Here is an 11,736-nt window from a genome sequence, read left to right as displayed (position 1 = left end):
TATATCAACATAGATCCGATCTTGCTTTGTTTCGTAGCTACAGGGTGTTAAAGTTTTATTTTATTTTTTTCGACGTGCTTTTAGGGATTCGAATAACACACTGAGGGTCAAAGTTACTATAAAGTGTTGAATGATTCACTGGGAACGTACATATTATGGGTTATCACTGATATATTTTTCTAAAAAGAACTGCACGCCACTGACTTTTTCCCTCTTATTATCACAGTTGTCTCTTGATATTTTGTCGATTTCGGTCTCCTTGATGGGATAAACGTAATTTTATTAATTTGTTTTAATCCAAGCCTAATAGCAACCTTTAAAAAAAATATTATCATTAATTCAAAGTGTTAAATAAATACTCATTGATTCCTCATCAAAAAATATGAAAAGTTTAAAAAAATAGTGTTGTAATTATCTTAAACGCCATTATTTATTTTAACTTGCTGTAGGTAGCACAGAACATCAGTGTAATAAATTTTAATAAACTTTAACATTAAATTAAATTAAATACATAATTTATTAATTTAATTTTTATTTTAATTCTATTAATTAATTGTGATTAACACAATTGCGTTTATCTCATCAAGGAGATCAAAATCGGCAAAATATTAAGATACAACTTTTAATCGGTATTAAAAGGCCTACACAATTTTACTCAGGTTATTTACTATCTATAGTTATATTTTACTATCAAGGAAAAAAATCAGTGGCGCACACTTTTTTGACACTAAAATATGTAGCATTTACACAGGGTGGCGCACCTCATTCGATCATCGCCTCGGTTGATTATACGAGAACGGAAAAATGTAGAAACAAAATATTTCATGGGTATATCCGGGAAGGCAGTGTGCATAATTTAAAATTATTTTGAAATTTACAGGGTATGTCAGAACTAAGATCTATACCAAAGTAGATCTATACCTAATATTTTTTCCTATGGAACACCCGGTATTTTATTTCATTTTTGGATTCTTGAACATAAAATAATGCATTTATTATAAGGGTTTAGTATGTTTAAAAGCTTTGGTTTTTGAGATATTTAAAGATATTTAAATATGCATGCTATGTGCTATAATAAAAAAAGTTTGTCAACACCTCGTTATATTTCAGAATTAATTCTTGTGCTAACTTTTTTTTTTGACCCTCAAAACTTCATTCGAATCGCTAAAAGCACTTGGAAGAAAATTATAATAAATTTTTAAAAAAAGAAAAATTTTAATCCCCTGTAGCTACGAAATAAAGTAAAATCAGACTTACATGAAGAATCTCCCTACGAGAGATATAGCACATGTTTTTTGAAACACCCTGTATATTACTATATTGAGGCAGGTCACTTACGTAGCGAGGATAAATAATGAAAGATGTACTTCCAAAATTACCGGTAAAAATACTAAGGAGACGTACTAATATAAAACGGAACTACAAGATTAGGAAACACAACAAAACTGCAAACTGCACCAATCGGCTCAACAAAATGTATGAACGCAAATGAATAGGCCTAGTGATTCTATTCTTAGGTCTAATAACACCTGATAACTAATTTATTTGTTCTAGAGTTTAATTTTGTGTTTGTCGTGTTGTTATTCTGACGTAAAAATAATTTTTGTTTATTCTTTTAGTTAAGTAAAATAAAGTTTATAAAATGCTGTGTTATCCTATGGCACCTACAAGAAAAGCCTTATCCTGTAGCATAGATAAAGCGTTTTTTCAGTATAACACACACAATAAGTCTGCCTACATTATAAAATAACTTCAGTCTTAACTACTAGTCGTCGATAATTTTTACTACATTTGTAAAAAAATCCGTGCAATTTTACTAAATATGACGCTAGGTAAGCGGTATTCTGTCTCACTACGCGTCGATGTTTTAGATAGATGTTATGGACTGCCAATAAATTAATATAGAAATTCTATCATATTTGCCATGAAAAATGTTTTTGATTGAGAATAAAAACCGAAATAAAAAAACTATGACGCGTAGAGCCATAAGTATATGTCAAAAACTCGATCAGAAAAAGTTACTAAATTATTGCTAATAAATAAAGATTTCGAAAAACTTACCCCTTTAAAATGCGTAACACAAGCTTCTAGGAAGATTGGACTATAAAAAAAACCACTCAGGCACAAGAATTTCCGTAAAAATATTAAAAAAAAAACAAATATTTTTTTTGCGCGCCTCTTTTTCTGCTACATATATGTTTACAACTGACAAAATTGTTGTTATTTCTGTAGTGTGCTGAGACAGTTTGACAACCAATGAGAGTATTTTTTGTTATTTATGATCTTTGAACAAAGGACACTGCGATTGATTGTTATTTTTACTTACATTATTGATGTTTTGATAAAAATCCCTAGGTATTTGCGAATAAATGTTTTAATAATATAATTCAAAATATTTAAATAACTTTTAAAGTTACGTTTACGAGATTTTACATAAAATATATATATTTAACAATTTTATGTATAATTAAAATACAATAATATATTTTGAACGTATAACGAAAACTTTATTATAATAGTATTAAATTTTCAGTCTTTTCTTAAAAGTATTTCCGGTTAAATCAATTAATGTTGCAACCAAAGTCATCTGAATAAACACCCTTTTTTAGATGTCTTTGATTGCAACCATTACCCGTCGGAAAAAAGGCGTCACAGTGACCCCTTACTCTTAAATCTTAAATAATTGTCAATGATAAAATGTCTGTCGTGTCGACCTCCATATCATTTATTAAAAATAGTTACTATACATCAGAGCTATACATTTTTATAAGTGAACCGCCGCTGTAATCAGTGAAAAGAGATTTTAATCGGTATTCTAGTTGGCAGGGCAAATAGTCTCCTAAATGCCAGCTAAAAATATCTTAGTTCTTATTTTCAAAAGTTCGTTTTAATCTTGCGTTTTAATAAGATTTAACATAATGATTATAATTTCTTATTTATAAGCTAGTTATATATTTTTAATTATTAGTATTCATTACATTAATAAAATATTATTAATACTAACATCACAGATAACACATAATCCAGATGGCCATTGCTTACGGAACAGCATGTTTTCGATGAGACAGTTCCCTATTAATGACACAGAGGGCGCCTATAGCCAAATCTAATAATATTTTTAAAACGAACGAATTTGGAGCCACACCACGGCCACGCGATGTGAAGCGACGTAGCCGGTTGTTCATATTTATAAGCAAATTCCCGGTCAAACCCAGGGAAAATGTATATACGGACTTTAATACTATACAATTGGATATGAAAATACTAGTCGCAGTGGATGTTTGAAAGTCAGAATTTCTAGATGAATATATATGCTATTTATAGCCATGAAATTTATAATTTAGATTTTATTTTTATTATTTGTCTCTTAATATTCATTAGCTGAAAATAAGGGTAAAGGTTATCTATATAGTAATAAATAAAATTTGGCACATAGGTTCCTTAAGTGATGTAAATGAGCACTAAGAAGGGATTTTTTGAAAATTCGACCACTAAGGGGGTGAAATTAGGGATGAAAAGCTGCATAAAAATTTGTTAAAATCTGGTTTAATTGAACACTAAGGGGCAATTTTTGGAAATTCGCTCGTTAAGGGGGTGATATGGGGGGTACTTTTGTATACAAAAAAAGCATGTCCTAGGACTACGAAATTTTGCACAGAGGTGCATTAAGTAGCGTAACTTAACAGTTCGATTATACAAAGCGATTTTAGGAAATTCTTCTACTAAGGGGTGAAACTGGGGGTGAAATTTTGCATATTTTTTTAAAATTAGTCCGAGGAATTTGAAATTTGGAAATTGTTAATTAAGCGACGAAAGTGAGTACTCAGAAACGAATTTTGGACATTCATCCCCTAAGAAATAAGGGATGAAAATTGGTATAAAAATTTGTCAAAATCGGTTTTAGAAGTATGAAATTCTGCGTAGACGTTCCTTATGTAACTTAATTTAGCACTAAGAGGCAATTTTAGGAAATTTTCCCTCTAAGGGGGTGAAATGAGGGGTGAACTTTCTGAAAAAAAATCTGTCCTAGAAGTATGAAAATTTGTACAGAGGTTCATCAAGTGATGAAAGTTATACTCAGAAGCGAATTTTAGGCATTCGCCCCATAAGAATTAAGGGATGAAAATTTGTACAAAAATTCATTAAAATCGGTTTTGGAAGTATGAAATTTTGCGCAGACGTTCCTTATGTAACGTAATTTAGCACTCAGGAACAATTTTTGGAAATTCGCCCTCTAACGGGGTGAAATGAGGTGTGGACGAAAAAAAAATTGCTTGTTATTGCTAAATTACGTTACATAAGGAACAAACAGAATTTCATACTTCTAAACCCGATTTTAACAAATGTTTGTACAAATTTTCATCCCTTATTTCACTCTCTTAGGAGATGAAGTGTATAGTCTATAGTATCTAATTAATAAATAATTTGATTTACTTTCACAACATTTGTATTGAAATATCAATATTTTTGATAAACGCGGTGACTGCTTACAAATACACGTCGCGTCACTACGTATTTCTAAGCCATAGGCTGTCTTTACCACTTTTAGTCTCGCTTAGCTTGTGTTTCACGGCCTTGAATTTTTACTTCCAGCGCGCGTTAAGAAGTTTCACTTGAAAAACGTATTAAAACATTCGCAAGAGGTACAAAACTACCAGGACTAGATATATGTTAGGACAGTGGCACATCTAGACATAGAGTTTGGCAGTACTTAAGTAAAGTAATAAATTAAATTTAGTTTGCACTTGGAGATATTATGACTGTGGAAAACAAAAGTTGGATTGGTCTTGTCTTTTAAAGTAATTATTGGCATTATTAATTTCTCTTGTGATAATTTTATTTGATTTATTGTGATCTTTTCCACCATTTTACCCCCCATTACCACTCCCGTATGTACGCTTCCACATAGACTTAATCAAGGTAACATTTCTGATGAAGAATAAAGTAGCAAATATTATGATACCGATTGTAAACAAATACCTAAATGTGGAAATCAATAGCGGGTAATTACATGTTAAAAAATAATCCCATTTGAAAAGAATGTTAAATATGCAAAAAAAACACAGTAGGCGTCTGTCAACACTATTGATTTAATATTATTTGATTTGATTTGTAGTGCCATTAAAACATCAAATTTTAATTTTCAAGCACTACCCGCTTTTTGAAAAGAACTGATATTTTAATTTAATGTGCGGTTCTAATGCAAAAAAATATGTTTACTTAAAAAACGGTCGGAGAACAATACAAAATATATCTAGTAAAATATTGAAGTGGCTTTTCAAATTAGTAATTAATAATAATTAAATATTAATATATTAATAATAATACTGTAATATAATAATATTGTAATTTTGGGTCACCCTATATATATAACCTATAGAATAAATTTGTAGGAAAACATCAAATCGAAAAATGTTATATTATGAAAACTCTTATTCTCTAACAAGTTTATAACAAACTTATTTATGTACCTACGTTTCCTATAAAACAATTACAATATTTCTTTGAGAAAAATTTCTACGGCTATTTCTGTCCTCTAAAAACACCCCGGCTGTAACCACGGCCCTGTAGGTTATATAACAAAACAATGGAAAAATATCATAACGAAAAGTTGTACAGAGTGTCTCATTTTCGTGTTTTACATTTGTGATTTCTCTTTTATTATTAGAGGTACAAAGATGCGGTTTCCACATATTTTTTTATAAAACTAAAGATGATACACATAGATATGTGATTTTATAAAATATTGTATATTAACACTGTCAAATTTTTCTTAAAATTTCTTTTATAAAAGATCTCTGACAAAGAAATTTTATAGTGTTTATAGCGACCTAAGAAAGATATGACAAATCTGTATGTAGCATCTATATTTTCTTTTTTTTAAAAGTGCAGTGATGTGAAAACCACATATTTGTATCTCTACTCATAAACGAGAAACCCCATAAAACACACGAAAATAGAACACCCTGTGTAGTATTATATGTACCTCAATCAGTATCAATATTGATGTATGCAGGGATATTCGAAAAATATCTTTTTTTTGAAATTTTTAGTCATAATTATACAAAACCAAAATTCTAATTTGTATTTATTTCTCACTGGTTCGCGATAGAATGTCAAAAATCGAAAATGCTGATTGTTCGAATATCAATTATTTTGCAATGGTTATTGGATTATTATAATTTTCCACCATAATAGATATATCGTCCAAATGTCTTATGTTGTTCAGCATTCTAAATTGGTTTTGCTATAAATGTCAGTGTCGAATTAGATGAATGTCCTGTACATATATCGTATGATTGAAAAAAAGCGCATTAAGTTGGCTTGGAAATGACGGTCGTCAACATCGCCTATAATAATTTTACATATATAATGACAGCAATTAATATATTCAAAAGCAATGCTGACAACGAATTTTATTCGGTCGTAAGTACACGTTCGGGATCTCAGTTTGGAAACTCTAGTCGTGAGATAATGATATACAGATGCATGTCATGTTGATTTGGAAGTGACAATCGATAAGATTTATCATATAATTTTACATACCTATTAAACGACAGCGATCTTCATTTCCAAGCCCACTCCCACGCCGTTTTTTTTCGATCGTATGGTATATTCAATAATTGCATTACTTATAATTTATAACAGTTTATGTTCACTGATTCATTTATAATTTATATCCACTTAATTACTTGATTTATCCATCATAAACTTTGCATAGATAAAGAAATAACGATGGACAATTCTTAATGTGTTAAATCATACCGTATGATCCAAAAAAAAGGCGTCCGATTGGCTTGGAAATGATGGTCGATGACATTCCCCATATAATTTTACATATCAAATGACAGCGATCTTCATTTCATAGCCATCGCTGACGCCGTTTTTTTCGATCAAACGGTATATGGTAAAAAGCCATCGATCACCATTTCTAAGGTAACTTAACGCCGTATTTTTACATACAAAATGTGCAAAAAATTCTATATGAATGAACTCACCACAATTTTCTATCCACTTTGTACATAAATTAGGATCTCTTGACGCAGGAAACTTAAACATATGTACACCTGATTTCCGAGAAATCCCACAATTATAAAATTGGCACTTATTACCAGACATTTTAATAATAATTATCACTAATCACACACAGTTATAATCAAAGACAGTCAAAGGTAAATTACCCGCCTTTTAAAATATCCGTTAAAAACAAAAGACAGTAACGACATATCTAAATCTCCTATCTTTGTCGCATATGGTTCGTTCCTTTATTATTCCGTGATAAGGGAAGGAATAGAGATTTTCTATGATAAGTGGTAAAGCTAGGTTTTCATATGTACAAATTTGAAAAACTTTCCAGGAAATTCGGTCATATTATTTTCATTAATAAATTGTTTATCATAAATAAATTTATTAAAAAAAAAATTTTTGAACGAATATTCAAATTCTAAACGTTTCAATTAACAAAAAAAATTGGCCAAGTGCGAGTCGGACTCGCGCACGAAGGGTTCATTATCATTGAATGTACCATTCGCACATTATCTATACAACATCAGACATTATATTATTGTAAACTTTTTTTCCGATTTAGCTGAAATTTTGAATGCGCTTGTAAGTAATTTAAAAAAAATGAAGAAACACATTGCTAAAAATTGTATTAATCAATAATAAATAAGTAAAAATAAATATGTAAAAATATGTAAAAATAAAAAAAAAGATTAAGAAAAAGTCACCTTGCCTACGATTCGAACCTGCCTCACTACGTCTCAACGCCTTCAAATCCTAAGTGTGCGAACACAGTGCAAGCAGGTTTGCCGCTTTCTGGTAGCCAGCGCCAATCTGGGTACCTATTCTTGACATCGTTCGCAACTTTGCGTATACGCATCACGTGTATTGTTATAAACAGGGTATCCCAGAAATAAGTGCAAGTATTTTAAAGGGTGGTAGATCTCGATAAAAGAAACATATTTTCTCTTTATCGTTTTTCAAATAAGTCCAAAATAACGGAGTTATTTTACTTTGAAAATTTCCAAAAAAAATGATTTTTTGCTAAAATTTTGAGAACCTTCTTCATGTGCCTTCTCCTCATCGGAGGTTGGCGACCATCAATTGGAATTCCTCCCTGTCTTGAGCCAAACGGATAATTGCACTTGCCTCTCCTATATTAAACCACTGGCGCAAATTCCGCAAGCAGGAAAACCGTTTACGCCCGATGCCTCGTCGTCCTTCAATCTTTCCCTCAACGATCAGCTGTAGGAAACTATATTTGTTATTTCGAAAAATATGACCAAAATATGCTGCTTTCCGTCGTTTTATTGTAGTCAATAGTTCTTGGTCCTTACATATTCTTTCCAATACTTCGAGGTTTGTTTGAGAACCACTGGATCTTTTCTGGATTTTCTTTCTTATAAATTTAATCTACTACCTATGTTGCCATATTATCAAGAAATTATTTTTTTTAAATAAAAACTAAAAAAATTGCAAAAAAATTCCAAAAATATTTTCAAAAAATTCCGAATTTTCAAAAAAAAATTATTTAGAAAAAAACCTCATAGGCGTTTTTCTGGGGTTGAACTATATATACTACCAGTTAAGTTAAAATACTTGCACGTATTTCTGGGACACCCTGTATATGGTTACATAGTAGCGCCGCGCCGCGCCGCCTCGCGCTTATAACCTTGAAAAATTAAAGCGTGTTATCAAATCGGCTAGTTCACAGTGAAAGCAGGTAGGAGCCGTCAACCAGCGTTCATCGGCGTTCTCGCTTTTACCGGAACGAAAATTTATTTATTTCTGCTTTTGCAGGCGCCGACGGCGCACAGAGGGTATTAAGAACTAAAAGTTGGCCGAAATTATGTTTTATGATTTTTTTGCTTTTTTGCTAGTAATATTAATTATTAGAGGAGAGGGTGCTAATATGGAACCTCATTTTGTTTTTCCTACACAATATTTTTCCTCTACTCTGAAACCCTTTCCACCGATCAAATAGGGCCATTCTGTGCAAAACCAAGCAATTGGATGAGGATGCTAGAACAAGAAAGTAATTTGTATATTATCGACGATATTTGAGGGAGGATGGGTGTTATAGGGTAAAGACTATTTTCTTTAAGAATCTATTTAAATCAATGTTTTTTTGGCAGTGGCAAATATTGGCAAGATTTTTGTACATATTCCAAAGCTGGAGACTTTAAGCATTGAACGGATACTAATTTCAATGCGGAATATTGCCGAATAGTCTTACACCTTATAAAAATGCCTCTGATTTTTTAAAATATAAAACATTATAAAGAAATAGAATAGAAGGAAACGTTTCAAAAAAAAATATGGCATAAAACAGGACTTGCCAGCTAGCTTTGTATCCATCATGACAGTTATTATAAACAATTTGCACACACAAAAAAGCACTACAAACAATTCCACTATTTTATAATCTTAGAAATATTCAGAATACATTTAAGATAATTCATACTTATAATTGAGATATATTATTTATTTGATAGTCAACTTACGACTTAAAAAAAGCTAATAAACGTGCTTACATTTAGTATTTATAGATTTGTATTCAGTTAAGATAAAAAATGAAAATAAAAAAAATATCACTTTTGGCCAGGTTTATAGACCAAATACCCCTATGTGCGGCCCCGGGGCGGCGGGCGCGGCGTTTCAATATGGTTAGGATAGGTTAGTTAATCAGGTAAATTTCCTCTTAATTAGCTACTTCCGAACCCTGCTCGCGTCTCCGAAAAAGCTATATAACAATACACGTGATGCATATATGCAAAGTTACGCATCACGTGTATTGTTATATGGCTTTTTCGGAGATGCGAGATGTGAGCCATATTTGAAGATGCGAGTGATCAAGAATAGGTGCCCAGAGACGGCGCTGGCTGCCGGAAAGCGGAAACCTGCCTCCACTATGTTCGTACCCTAACGCCTTTAACCACACGGCCACTCGAGGACTTAAATATTCTGTGTAAAATTCTTACTTAAACGATAATGTTTAGTGAAAGTACTTTTTTATTTATAAACATTTATTTAATTCTGTTTTTAGAATTTGTTCTTATAGCGGCAACATAGATACATTATCTGTAAAATTTTCAACTGTCTAGCTATAAAGTTAGTTAATAAGAATTAATAGGTGTAGCATATTTCAACATCATTCACTGGTTTTAAAAAGATCAAAAAATATGCATGTGTGTTTATAGTATAAATGAATTGCTCCTTACGTTAGTTCTTATTGATATAATAGCAAAAAAGTATAAAGTATAAGCGCAATTTTATTAAAAATATGTTATTCTAAGTTAGAATAACATAGAGTTAAAAAATATGTGTTACAATTTCTAACTCATATATTTTTTAACTCTAATGTTCTAAATTAATTGTTCAAAATATAATTGTTATTTTTTTCCTAGGAAAGATAAAACTTCATTAATTTTCATAAATAAATTTATTTCTATTAAATTTTATAGAGCAATTTGTACTACAGTTTTATTTCACATTTTGTAATACTGCTTCGGTGCAGTGCCCCATTGCTATCTGTGAGTTCATTCCAATTATGAAAAATCACTACTGATCTAGAAGATAAAATGTACCTAAGTACCATAATATTATAATCAAAAATGACTAATTTTGTAAATTATTACCTATAATGGTTAGATGAGATGCATGTAAACTTCTTTAGGCTGGTTTCTTAAAGTTAGGTGATATTAATTATCTTCGCATCATCATAGGCTCTAATCAATTGTAGATTATTCTTCAATCAACCTGAAATATGTAATATTATTTACTTTATATCTATGAAAAATTATCATTTTCTTTATGAAAATTTTGAGTTTAAATTTAAATGTGATTAGAATAAATATACGTCACTAATTAACATTTTATCACAGGTAATATTCTATATTACTTTATGTTTACTTTTGTGAAAATATTACTTACCTATAATATTTAAACGAGTTCCTGAATGTACAATTTTACTTGTTTATCGCGATGCCGAGTTCTGAATCTTGTATTGGTTGTCTAAAACTGTTTGATTTTGCTTAGTTATATTGTATCCTATATTTTATTAAACAAACTCAAAATAATGTTTATAATTACCTTCATCAGCCTTTATACCATTAAAAGTCATTATTATCAGTTATTATTATGTAGTATGTAGTTATTTCTTTGAGTTATTTGTTGTTGTTTGTTTTCAAAGATCATTTTTGAGGTTAATGTCATATGAAACTTTTCGTAATTAGGCAACTGGTAAATGACATGTGACGATAAATTAATAAAATAATAATGTACGTATTAAGTTAAATATTTATATATTAATTTAACATCCGGTATTACCTAACATCCATATCTATTTCATGTTTATAAATTACATAATTTTTAATTTTATATATTCATAATGAAATGAAATATATTTCGATATAACGTTTGGCAACCACGCAACTGAAGTGCAAGCGACATCTGTGCAAGAGAAGCAAAACCTCCCAAAAAAGTTAGAAAAGGAATCTAAAAATTTCAGATTATTCAAATGTCACTCCAATATTTTCCCAAATTGGAGTGAAATTGGGGTGACAATTTTTAACACGTAAGGAGCCATCTGGATTATGTGTTATCTGTGCTAACATATTTTAAAATTTTATTTAAAATCAACAACCAATAAAAGGATATAAAAATTATTTAAATTTTGTAGGGGTAGGCAACTAGTTATACAATCCGGAAAATGTTTAAAATGTCATAATTGTC

The 11,736-nt window shown here is 30.4% G+C and overlaps 1 protein-coding gene and 1 long non-coding RNA gene across 4 annotated transcripts in view; both read right to left on the bottom strand.

The window, feature by feature from the left end:
• LOC115881728 (endochitinase A) overlaps positions 1-2,236 on the bottom strand; it is a 194,971-nt gene extending 192,735 nt beyond the window's left edge. The window contains exon 1 of the mRNA XM_030899344.1: positions 2,062-2,236. The gene's annotated coding sequence lies outside the window, so the exon portion shown is untranslated. The remainder of the gene's footprint in view (positions 1-2,061) is intronic.
• An 8,121-nt stretch (positions 2,237-10,357) lies between these two features.
• Positions 10,358-11,609, bottom strand: LOC115881596. Of its 3 annotated transcripts, none has more exons than XR_004050060.1 (4): positions 11,095-11,609; positions 10,936-11,022; positions 10,641-10,761; positions 10,358-10,589 (listed from the first exon to the last, which is right to left on the bottom strand). It is a non-coding gene; the product is annotated as an uncharacterized LOC115881596 (long non-coding RNA). The 3 variants fall into 3 exon arrangements; XR_004050061.1 differs by having other exon boundaries at positions 10,358-10,571; XR_004050059.1 differs by having other exon boundaries at positions 10,358-10,761.
• Between the last annotated feature and the right edge of the window lie 127 nt (positions 11,610-11,736).

Source organism: Sitophilus oryzae, unplaced genomic scaffold, assembly GCF_002938485.1.
Source record: "Sitophilus oryzae breed Bouriz unplaced genomic scaffold, Soryzae_2.0 scaffold_172_pilon_pilon, whole genome shotgun sequence".
NCBI lineage: Eukaryota > Metazoa > Arthropoda > Insecta > Coleoptera > Curculionidae > Sitophilus > Sitophilus oryzae.
The sequence above is the reverse complement of the archived record's forward strand: the minus strand, read 5'-3'. Positions and strand labels throughout refer to the sequence as shown.